General features: G+C 42.4%; 1 pseudogene; it reads right to left on the bottom strand.

The window, feature by feature from the left end:
• Positions 1 to 9,453: 9,453 nt before the first annotated feature.
• On the bottom strand, positions 9,454 to 11,957 carry LOC136503009 (transcription factor TGAL4-like; annotated as a pseudogene).
• Between the last annotated feature and the right edge of the window lie 987 nt (positions 11,958 to 12,944).

Here is a 12,944-nt window from a genome sequence, read left to right as displayed (position 1 = left end):
TTATATATAGATTTATCCCGCGTAGCGAGAGAAGTTGAGGTAGCTCTTATGCTATCCTAGTATTGACCATGGCACAATAGAAAAGCACCATCATGGTCAATACTAACCAAAGGATAAGAAAAACATGCAAACATGACATGTAAAAGTACTACTAATAAAAGACCTCGTTGAGTTCTTGAAGTGGAATGAGGAAAGTGTACTCCTATACTATTGACGAAATCTGGTTGGCAGTCTACCGAGGGGTATACCCACGGTAGTAGATGAATCGATGGAGGTGCGCGTGATACGAACCAGATGGTAACAGAGACACAAGACACAAGATTTAGACAGGTTCAGGCCATTAGCTTGACGTAAAACCATACATCCTGTGCTCTATTATTTTATATTGATTGTGTATCAGATTTAATATATCCTGTCTAGGGGACCCCTGCCTCTCCTTATATACTCTGGAGGGGTAGGGTTACAAGAAAAATATTATATTTGGTATTATACAATAAATCACATCTTCATGTAGTCTTGCGGTGCACGCCTTGAACTTGTGGGTATCGGCAGCCATTCCCCCACAGCTAGTCCTCGAGCGTCTTGTATCCTTTGGGCAACATTGTCTTGAACAAGTTCGAGCAGTTTGACGTGAAGCCGATCAGTTTAACCGATGATCCGAGCGGTGGAAGTCGAAGCCGACTAATTTAACTGGTGAATTCAGCGGTGAAAGTCAAAGTCGACCGGTTTAACTGGTATGAAGATCTTGGACTTAGCTAAGTAAGGCTTGCCAAAAGGATGTAAGGGGCTCAAGATAAAAATTTGAAAATTCTCCACCTTAGGCGAAGTGTAGCCACTTAGACTCCATTTGCGAGGAATCATCCATAATTTAGTCAATAAGGAGGGTAAATCAAGAAAAAAGCACTACATTCACCGCTAGGTGAAGTATAGCCACTTAGTCCCCGAGCCTATTAGAAGATAAATAAATAAATCTTGTAACAGGGTTAAATAAAATAAGCCTAAAAGCTTGCCAATGTCATCTGTCATGTGCGTATCAAGACCCTAGACGTGCTACCTAAGATCAGCACCATAATCCGAACAGCATGGAGCAAATTGATAGCACACCGATGAGACGTAGCAAGATCCAGCTGCCAAGGGTGTCCCTAGCTTAACTAGCGACTACTGCACGAAGAATCCGAACGCTGAGGAGTCCCTAGCTTAGCTGGCGAGCCCCCAGCGTGGCTGACGATGAAGCGACAAACAATCCAAACATCGTGGAGTCCCCAGCTTAGCTGGCGAGACCCCAGCGTAGCTGATGATGAAGCAACAAACAATCCGACCAGTTGGTTGGCGAAGAATCGAGCTTCGAGTAGCCCAACCAACTGGTCAGCGGTGAAAGTGAGCACCGAGTAGAAGTGAATGCCGAATAGTCTGACCAACTGATCGGCGATGAAGTCCATGAACCTAGCGGTCTGACCAGTTGATCGGTAGAGAAGTCTGAAGGCTAGGTGTTGCGACCACCCAAATGATGATCATGCAATAAATATGTAGAATGAGTAATACATGATGTAAAAATAAATATATGAACTCGGCGATGAAGGCAGCAGAGCGGAATAGATAGACATTATGTTTGTACGAAGTGTTTATATTTTAAATATGAGTAACTTCCTACCAGTTGGTTTTGTATCGCAACAACAGCCCCGACTAGGCCATACTCCATAGCATAGAGTGCTTAGCACCCGTTTACGCATAAGAGCACAGGCGTCGCTAAGGAGCCATTGTCGACCACCCATAACGTAGAGGGCTGACGCTCGTGCACGTGTAGGAGTGAGATCAAGGAGAGGGCCGCTTCTGGATAACACAAGTGAGAACGTGGCTGGTCGGCGAGTTGATGAAGAATATCTTAAATATATTATAAACATTAAATTTTCTTTTGGAGATGTGTTTATATTTAATATAAACTACCCTAAGCCGTTAGTTTGTTGGTTGAGCCCCCCAGCCTAGGCTATCTCACACCCCATGGCATAAAGAGCTTACTCCTGTGCATGCTTAGGAATATAGGCATCATCGAGGAGCTACTGCCGACCACCCATAACGCAGAGGGCAAGCGCTCGTGCACGTGTAGGGAGAAGCCAGAGACAGGGCCATCTCTGGAGAGCACAAGCGTAAACGTGGCTGTTCGGGGAGCCATTGAGGTGAAAGCATATGTCATCTTTAAGATGGTATACATGGAGAAAAGTCATTTGGAGAATAATCATGTAGAGAATAGTATGAAGAAACATCATGGTAAAAACTTTATTAAATATTCATATATAAAAAGGTACTTATCTTTAGACATAACGTCTGATCGGTGGCGTATGACATTATATGGTCGGTGTCGACGAAATTGCCTAGCCCTCAAGCGTTCCAGCCTATCGTCATGGTGGCGGTCGCGGTCATCATAGCGCCGTTCTACGCAGCGATCATCATTGTGACGCGGCAGGTGGTCAGAGTAAGTAGTCCGGGCGATGTCATCCTTATATTACTGGTCGGCCTTAGGCAGAGCAGATTCAAAGAGATTGTTGACGTAGCGTGTCGCGATGTCCAAGTAGTTGGCTTGCTTGATGGCTCAGATGGTTCGTTTGACAGCTTGGACGTGTATGCGGAGTCGTAGGCGAACGAACGTAATCAAAGCCTTACGGAGTGAATCCACGTGGGGAGGCAAAGTCCTTGAGCGTGTCCGACTAAGGCAAGGGCGCAGTCCAAGATCTTCCTTGCATGCCTGAGATACGTGAGGTTGCCAACATCTTTGGTGGAAACACTGCACCACATCATGTTATCGCTGGCTGCCTTTCCTGATTGCTGGTTGTCGTGATCCATGGAAACGATCTTGCATATCCGATCAGAAATCATGAGCAACAACAAGATGTGATTAGGTTTCTCCCAACTGAAATCATGTAGACATATGGATATATCTAGAAGTATAATAACAATATTTAATTAGGAAGCGACTTGACTTAGCTTTCTTGGATTGCTTAACTCCGATCTTGTTGTCGTGTGTTGCGTCTGTTGGAGGCGCATGGCAAGGCGTCCGACTCTAGCACGTGCGGCGATTCACCAAGGAAAGTGATCCACTGTGTGCCAGTGTCGAGTTGCCACCGAATGCTGAGTTGCCGGCGATGTTGGTTGAAAAAAAGATTCCCATCTGCTTCACCACAGAATCAGCACGCACATCCCCTACCTGGCACGCCACTGTCGACAAAATCTGGTTGGCTGTCTACCGAGGGGTATACCCACGATAGTAGATGAATCGGTAGAGGTGCGCGTGATATAAACCAGATGGTAACAGAGACACAAGACACAAGATTTATACAGGTTCAGGCCATCAGCTTGATGTAAAACCCTACATCTTATGCTCTGTTATTTTGTATTTATTGTGTATCAGATTCAATATATGCCATCTATGGGACCCCTACCTATCCTTATATACTCTAGAGGGGTAGGGTTACAAAAAAATATCATATTTGGTATTATACAATAAATCACATCTTCATGTAGTCTTGCGGTGCACGCGTTGATCTTGTGGGCTAGGCCATCTTTGGTGGTGTGGCCCATGTCTTGTCTTGTGAATCAAAAAAATAACTTTGTTTGCATGACATAATCATGTGAATGAAGTAAGTAATAAGTGTCTCCTCGTTCACAGGTTTTTCGAATAGTTCTCAAAATTATGGCAGTAAAGTTTATGCCATATTTCGAGGGGGAGGATTGTGAGAGCAATTAAGAGTGAGATAAAGATCAATTAAGAAAGATATTCTTCATTAAGAGTGAGATAATGATCAATTAAGAAGGATATTCTTTATTAAGAGTGAGATAAACATCAATTAAGAAAGATACTCTTCATTAAGAGTGAGATAAATATTAATTAAGATGAATGTGACAATCGGAGGAGTACAACGGTAACAACAATGATACCCCTAACAATGATACCCATAAGTAGAAAAATAGCTAAATTCCTAGAATTTTTATAGTTCCGATAGGAAGGTGGCATAGTTAGCCAGAATTCATACTGGACGAGCCTCAAAGATATTAAGGCGGTGCTTAAAGCGCCATGTAAGGTTTTAACAGATTAAACCCAAATAAAAAATTTAAAGATACACTATCTTTATAGAAGATGGGATAATTTGGGGGAGCATGATATGTGGAGGTGAAAGGTCCTAATGGCTAGAGGGGAGTGAATAGCCTATAAAAATTTCTACAACAACACTTAGCAAGCTAGTTAGACAAATATGAGGCGAAGCGAGTGTTGCGCTAGCCTAATAAAAATACAAGCCACCTACCACAATTCTAGTTTATATAGTCTCTATCCACACAATGACTATGTCACTACACTAAGTTAGTGTGCTCTCAAAGGCTAACTAAAGAGTCACACTAACCAAACTAACAAGCTCTCACGACTAGCTACACTAAAGAGCTTAACAACTAGTTTGTGGTAATATAAAGAAAGAGAGCAAGATGGTTATACCGCCGAGTCGAGGAATGAACCAATCAATCACAAGAATGAATACCAATGAAGACCGATCACCTCGGAATCAAATGATGACACAATAATTTTGTACCGAGGTTCACTTGCTTGCCGGTAAGCTAGTCCTCGTTGTCTCCTCTGTTCACTAAAAAATCAGGGCGATCGGACGCACCGGTCGGTTTGATCGGACATAGGACCCTAGTGTCCGGTCGCGCGATGCATGCCACGTGGCCCTTGTTTCAAATGCTTATCGTCCGATCTCAACGGTCATCAGTGCACATAAGTTGTCACCAGACGTGCTACAGCGTAGGACCAGACGCATAGTCACCTAGCGTCCGGTCACTTTCAGTAAGGTTCCATTCGCGACCGGACATGTCTGGTCACGACCGACCGGACTCGCCCAACGTCCAGTCACTCACCGTCTTCTCTGTGCGCTGCCACATCAGTAGGACCGGACCCTAAACAGTGTTCAGCTAGAGTCCAGTCGCCTGCATCTGGTCTCAGGCCGAGAGTACCACCTTCTTTTATAACTGACCGAACACTGCTCCCTAGAGTTCGATCACCACGTGACCAGTGTTTGGTGCACTCTGTGAAACCCTGTCTTTTCTGTACAAGGCATCGGTGGCACTGTCCTACTGTCCGCACGTGAAGTTTTGAACCCTTGCTCCCAAGTGCTAACACAATGTGTGTCACCTTTGTGCATATGTGTTAGCATATTTTCACAAACATTTTTAAGGGTGTTAGCACCCCACTAGATCCTAAATGCATATGCAATGAGTTAGAGCATCTAGTGGCACTTTGATAATCATATTTCGATACGAGTTTCACCCCTCTTAATAGTACGGCTATCGAACCTAAATATCATCACACTCACTAAGTGTCTTGATCACCGAAACGAAATGGCTCCTACCACTTATACCTTTGCCTTGGCCTTTTGTTTTTCTCTTTCTTCTTTTCAAGTCCAAGCACTTGATCATCACTATGGCATCACCATCATCATGTCATGATCTTCATTTGCTCCACCACTTGGAAAGTGCCGCCTATCTCATAATCACTTTGATAAACTAAGTTAGCACTTAGGGTTTTATCAATTCACCAAAACCAAACTAGAGCTTTTAGGAGGTATGTAGAGACCTAAGACTTGAAGAGAAGAGGGATCGCGTGTCCACTCTAGTGATTCAAGAGCAACAAAGTTCTCAATTGTCTCTTGGCAATGAAGAGCAACAATAGCCCCATATGAAAGTGCCAGTAGCTGAGGCCCCAGAAGGTCTCTAGTAAACCAGCTTTTTCTTATGACTATGAAGTCTATGTTAGTGAAGAAATTCAAATGGAGGGTGATCCCAACTCATTTGAAGAAGTCATGAGAAGCGTTTACTCATTTAAATGGTAAGAAGCTATGGAAGCTGAAATGAATTCAATGAATACCAACGATGTTTAGGACTTAGAAGAAATTCCAAATGGAGCCAAAACAATAGACTGTGAATGAGTCTACAAGACAAAATATGACTCCAAAGGGAATGTTGAAAAATATAAAGCATGACTTGTAGCAAAAGGCTTTACGCAAAGAGAATGAATAGATTACAATGAGAGAGTTTTCTCCAGTCTCATGCAAGAATTCTTTTAGAATCATAATGGCGTTAGTGGCACATTACAATTTAGAGTTACATCAGATGGATGTAAAGACGACGTTCCTCAATGGGGATTTGTATGAAAAACGTTTATATGGCATAACCCAAAGGTTTTGTCATGGAAACAAAAGAACTGTCGACACGAAATTTCGTCCCGTGTCGAGGACACACGTAGCAAGCCGAAAGGGTCCGCTCGATGGAGCTAGAGATCCGCCTAGCTTTAGCACAAGGGTGGTCGATCCTGCGCACTCTTCTCGAGATGTGCCAGTTAATTTGACCCTACAATTGACAAGGAGAGAAAGCTTATCAGTAATTAAGGGCGGAACATGCCGGTATTGCCAGACAGTCCCGAATGTGCGGCCCTAAGAGCCGATATAAAAGCAGATCGACTAAATAGCCGATTCTAGCATATTTGTAAGAATAAATCGGTTAAAGCTCATGGGGTTGTGTAAGAAGAATGGGTTATCATCATGAATATCATTGTTTAAACAAATATTGGTCACTGGCAAAAAGATATCAACAGTAATTAATTCATGCTAAGCCAATGACTGCAAGTAACTGAACCCCTTTTTATGAAAGAAACAATTCATCATCATTCAACCATTTAATAGAGATAAATCTAATAACATAATAGATCTCATCTATCGCTATGACTAGTGGGGCATGAGGCAGAATCATGCAGGCCATAGAAACAACAATAGACTCGACGACCCTAACTTATTACTAATATCAGTGGGGCATGAGGTAGAATTATGCAGGCCGTAATACAATAATAAGATCATGGGGCTAACACATCTTTCAACCTATCGCTACTTCAATGATCTCGTGATGCGAACCATTCGTGAAAGCGCTCGATATCGGCTAAAACAGCCGATTTAGGCATAACGCACAGTTAAGGTCGTGCCCTCTCAGGAACAGATCTACCAAATAACAGTCTCCACTCCACGAAGCTAACAGTGGGGTGTGAGGCAGAATCACTCAGGTCGTGATAATGGGCCATGGAACAGTTTCACTAGCCAATAAATCTACTCAAGATCAAACACGCCTTAACCGCACGCTATTCACGATCAAATTTGACATAAAACAGCCGATAAAACATAACTCATCGTTTAAAGTGCAGATTAAATCAGTTTAGACTAACAAACGATGGGTTAACAAAGATGTAAGGCTGATCTAGATCAATCCCAATCAGGCGAAGTGATATTGCTGTAATTAAATAAATAATGAAAACAATAAGCAATATCGGTAACTTAATGAATCTATCCGAAGGAATACCACCCTTAGATAGAGCCAATAACTTGACCTTAATCTAGTTCGAGCAGTGGAGGTCGACCAAATCGATGCAACCGTACTTGAACTAGACAAGAGTCGATAACTAACTCATACTAGAGTCGCAATGGAGGTCGACAGGATCGATGCAGCCATAAGAACAGAGGTATAAGCCATGACGGTACTTACAGACAAGCAGTGGAGGTTGACCGAATCGATGCGGCCGTACTTACCAAAGAACTCACCGAGATCTATTCTACTCCTACTCCTAAGGGGTGGCCGGAGCCAAAAAAGTAAATAACTTGTATTTGATTGATTGTGTGTATTTTTACAGTAGCCGGGGTTTGGTATTTATATCCAGAGCTTAAAAACAAATCCTACTCGAGTACGACTCAGTACAATCTTTGGTACAAAGAAAACATTCCTATTTTAAGGTAACTTGGACTCTAATCTTTCCCCATTTGTAGAGTCTAATATGTATCTTCTCGATGCTAATCATATCTCGTCATTGTTATCTGCTGACGTCATTCGGAGAGAACCGATCCCAGCGTCGCATTCGACCCGGCAGATATCAATCCTTACTCAATCGACTCCTTGATTGGTATAATCTTGGAAGCCTATGAGTTCCCGCGCTCTTCTCCCAAATTTTGGTGTAAACATATGCCCTCCAATTTTAGGATAAAATGATTTTATCCCAAAATTCTAGTTTATTGGTTTACCATGCCATAACTGTACTATCCCGAGATATACGTATGATTCCTGACTTTCCGGTCTGAGTTTTATATAACATCCCAACAGTATCTTTTGCAACCTACCCGGCCTGTTCACTTTCTCCTTCATCCTCAAGCCAACTTTAACAGCCGATGTCGTCATCGTCAAGGCCCCAAACCCTAGCAAACCATCTGTTCTAACAAGCCATCAACCAAGCGATCCTCGTCAGATCTAAACCAATTTTCGATCGTGATGGCAACCATCGACCACGTCCCTAAGGTATATCTCCAAGTTTCCATTCTCCAATTATCGGCCGCTACCTTGTATTTCTTTTCTTCTCAAACTTATTTTGTTTGATTTCTTAGGAAATAAGGAACGAAATCTTGATTCCATCAGCCGTTTCCCCCAATATCTATTTTCTTGGGCCTATGGGTGATCCCGATCCATCCGATTTCATTCGCCAAGAAACCAACCAAATCCCCTTCAAACATTCTGCGGTGGATTTGTCCACTTGGAATACCAAAACTCTTTTCAGAAATTGGCCAAAGATGCCTAAGGGATGGAGAAATTGGTTTCGCAGGATGTCTGAGAAAAAGGGTGGAGATTGGGAACTTTATGATCTGAATCAATGCTTGACTCTTTCATTGTCTGGGATAGAGAGGAACGACTCACTTCTGATTGCTGCATCTTATTTCTGGTCCAATGCTCTGAATGCTTTCATCTTTGGCCACGGTCCAATGACCATCACCCTGGTCGATGTTTACATGTTGACCGGCCTCAGAATAACTGGATCAATGTAGCCTTACGAGTACTTGAGTGCTGGCTCCAAGAAATTAGCCAAAATAGCTGACTGCACAGGATGGGCCGGTTACATTCTGAACCAAGTTGAAGATGGATCAGCCGTCAGCGAAAGGGAATATGTGGCTTTTCTGAACATGTGGTTGGAAAAATTTATTTTCTGTGGGTCATCTCGTGGTCCAACCTATAATCACAAACTTATGGCGGAGCACCTAGCATTAGGTAAGGATATCCCTCTTGAAAAATATCTGCTAGGAGATGCTTATCATCTAATGTACCAGGTGGCTGCTCAATTACTGAAGAATGAACCAGTGCATACTGTCAGTGGCCCCTGGTGGCTAATACAACTGTGGCTTAACTTGTATATGCATAAGTTTGTGAGGCCTGATCTCAAAAGCCTGAGTTTCCCTTCTTCCAATTTTGATGAAGAATATAGAGGTGAAGAATTTCCCAGCTCTCTTCTGTGCCTCTCAGATAAATCTGATGGCATCCAAAACTTCTCTTTCCACTTCCCAGTCGTTTCTCTCTTGCTCCTAAGACGAAGGTTAGTTCCAAATCATGCGTGAATCAGAAGGATGAAAATTGAATTTGGGATGCTTGTGCCGCAATCCTTATCTCCCCACAACTGCCTTCATCTGCAACCAGTATCCTGCACGCCATACAGGCACCAGAAATAATAAATTGATCAGGGAAGCATCTTGAAAAGATATGCTATAGCTCTTCAGCTAGTTATTTTAGGGTTTTATAGAGTTCAGTTAGTTGGCCAAACATCTAATATTGCCATAGCATGGCCCTTCTTTTAGGCTAGTATGGACTTATTTTTTGTTATTTGTTGCTTGCTGGATTTTGATTGCTGGTAGGAGAGCGGTCCATTCCCTGCTGATTTATTAGGGAACACCATGGTACTAATTTAGTATACCTATACAGAAGCCCTGGCTCACTCTATATAAATTAATTATTGTGTACTTGAATTTGTTCACTCGTTAGTCAATACTACCTTCAACAACTATAGGTTGGATCTTTCAAAAAATAAATCCTAGAGGTTGGATACTTCTTAAACCAACTAAAGATAGGAGACTGACTAAGGAACGGCATGGTGCTTACTCTCGAGGCCGAGAAACCCAGGGGGAGCTTAAGGCACGGAGGCGGTTGTGGTACTCCCCAATGGCCAAGAAACATCGCGCCGCCTGACGAACTGTCAGAATCCGGTGCATCTGATGAAGAGTCTGCTGCCTCAAGTTATCAGCCTGGAAATTACACATCTAGCTTTAGCACATGTTGCATAGTTGACAAGTCATATCTTCTCTACAACGCAGACATGAAACTTCCACATTTATACATTCTGATGGCATCATAAAGCCTATTAGATATCAGTGAGCTACATAGTATTGAATAATTAAACTTGACGTTGTCTAAAAAGATCAGCTGCTTATTTTTTTGCGAGTGTGGCCAGACAAATAAATATGTCCTGACTCCTGAATACATTATCTCTGCGACATTTTTTTATTAATTAACTCTTAGAAGTCCTATCAAGTGGTTACTTGCTCATCTACAAAGTTGAGTGGAGGACTATATAACACTGACATAATGATCAAGAGTGAAAATTTCATGTGAAACCATAACCTGTATCACAAAACCTTCAAGGTTGGACAGCTTGCCAAGGGCAAGGGCCATTTGACCCATGAAGCTCATGTTGGTGTCATCAATCAGAGATCCACCAGCCATGGTGTCAGCTAGTGACTGATGCAGCTGGTCCAGGCCCTGGGAGAGAGCTTCCTCCGCCTGCTGTGATGACTGTTGAAGGTTGCATATGCCTACCAGTTGCTTCTCAGTCAGGGGATCTAGCTGGGGCAGCAGCGTCTGCAGCAACATGAAAAATTATATGTACTGAAATTGAAAATCTTGTACTAAAATGACGTCAGATAATTTCGACTTTGTTCATGTTTTCCTACTGTTGGTTGAAAAATTCTTGTTAATTCAAGTATTGAAAAGGTAAAAACTGTCAAGTGAGGTTTCTACCACAGTAACCTAGATTTAGTTTATCAATCTATGTGAATGCAGTTATGTACAGTATGTATAGTGCAGGCAGCTTGACATCAGATGTTCTATACTTCTATTCAGATTATCAGACGAATTCATACCTTGACCAGATCCGCACCGCTCGGCAGGGGTCGTCCACACCCCGGTGATGAGGTGGAACACGTCGGACTTGGCTGCTGACGCCTTCAGCTGGAACAGCTCATCGTGGTGGGTCAGGGTGTCATCCACGATGGCTCTGAGGTCAGCATCTGGCAAGTGCGCGTGCAGAGCTCCGTGCAGCTCGGCCATGCGCCGGCCGTGGTCGTCCAGCCACCGGGAGTACTCCACGTCGAACATTGCGGCGCCTGGACATGGATGGTGAGACAAGTGGACTATAAAAATGTTGGAGATAATAGTTATAGCTACAACAACGCACAAGAACGTTGAGAAATGAGGATCAGATTAGGCACCTGAGCTGGTGTTTGCACCTGGAGCTACAACAACACACGAGTTCAGATTTCATCGACTCAGATGTTCAGTTTTTTTTTTTTTTTTTTTTTTTTGATAAATAACTCAGATGTTCAGTTAGTATAGTCAGAAGGCAACTCACAGGCCTAGAAACTACAGTGTACCTGGGAACGTGCTCTCTGCATGTCCTATTCTATCTGAGCAAGCTTCAGTTTGCTGCTCTCAAGCTGCTGAATGTAAGGCTATAGCACATTGACAAAATTAACTGCCAAGAACTTGGTAAACTCACTGTTAAATGATTCAGTTTCTAAGTAAATGGTGCTCAATATTCACCTTCTTTCGCAGCCGACTTTTGCGTGCAGCTTCCCGGTTCTGCGCAAGCCTTCTGATTGTCTGCTGACACGAAGAGACATTTTTTTTTCTTTTGATGCAAAATTGAGGAAAGTGAATGTGTTTGCAAAGTTTGAAAAAAAAGTGAATTGCCAAGACCATGTGGATTCTGTTAAAGTTACAGTCACTGGTAAAACTAATATATCAACCATTGTTATTGTTGGACTTGGTGCGATGACAAGCCTGATCGGCATCTACCTTTGTGAGCACGTAACGAAGTGCTTTTGATTTCGTCATGACAATGGTTGAGTCCAGTGTACATGATTCTCGTGGGACGATTTACAGTTGATATTTTTTGTGATGTGGGATCTTGAAATCACCCTCAGGTGAGTAATTATTGCCTCATTTGACTTCGTATTTTTTTTCAATCATTGCATACATTTGACAACTACTCCTAACTTCTAAATTATATATCTCAGGACCCTTCGTGTATATGATATTGAATAGTTTTTTTTTACACAATTTCACACATATAAGTTATAATTTTTTAAACAAAATAATTTAAAACAAGTAACATCATTGGCGGTCTTAAACCTGCACGATGGTGTCATTTAGGTTCCTAATCCTCAATTTTCCTATATTTCAGTCCCTGAACTTGTATTGTGATGTCACTCGGGTCCTCAACAACACAAGTTCATGGACTCAAATAGCAAAACAAAACGCAGTGCTATGAATCCAGCTAACACCACCGTGCAGGTTTAGAAACAGCTCGTGAATTTTACATTCATTCGAAAGGTTAGGATGTTTGGTGATTTTTAAGATTTTGGTAAATCTTACACTACGCTACATGTTCTTTAAAGAAACTAGACTAGAGGTAGTGGTATCAATTAAGCCAATAGCTTAACATCTGAGGTTAACTTTAGTTTTTAGCTGATTTTATTCCACTAGTTTAGCTTAGCTTTCAATGTTGAGCATGCTAAGGATTGGCGTAACAAATCTCTGTGAACCGCCAAGAATAGCACGTGGTCCAACCTCCAAAATTTTGCGAGCACATACTATACTACGTAGATAAATTTTCTCGGCTAAGAGCAAGGCTAATAATACAGCTGGCTTGCTGGCTGTAAGGTTCCTTACAGCCTTCTCTCAGCCCACTTATACAGTAGTTAGCTCTTTACAGTTAATACATGATCCACGTGTCTCTCTCACATACTTTCTTGGTTCTTATGCCCAAGCCAGCTGTA

Source organism: Miscanthus floridulus, chromosome 14, assembly GCF_019320115.1.
Source record: "Miscanthus floridulus cultivar M001 chromosome 14, ASM1932011v1, whole genome shotgun sequence".
Classification (NCBI taxonomy): domain Eukaryota; kingdom Viridiplantae; phylum Streptophyta; class Magnoliopsida; order Poales; family Poaceae; genus Miscanthus; species Miscanthus floridulus.
This window is presented reverse-complemented; position numbering and strand designations above follow the sequence as displayed.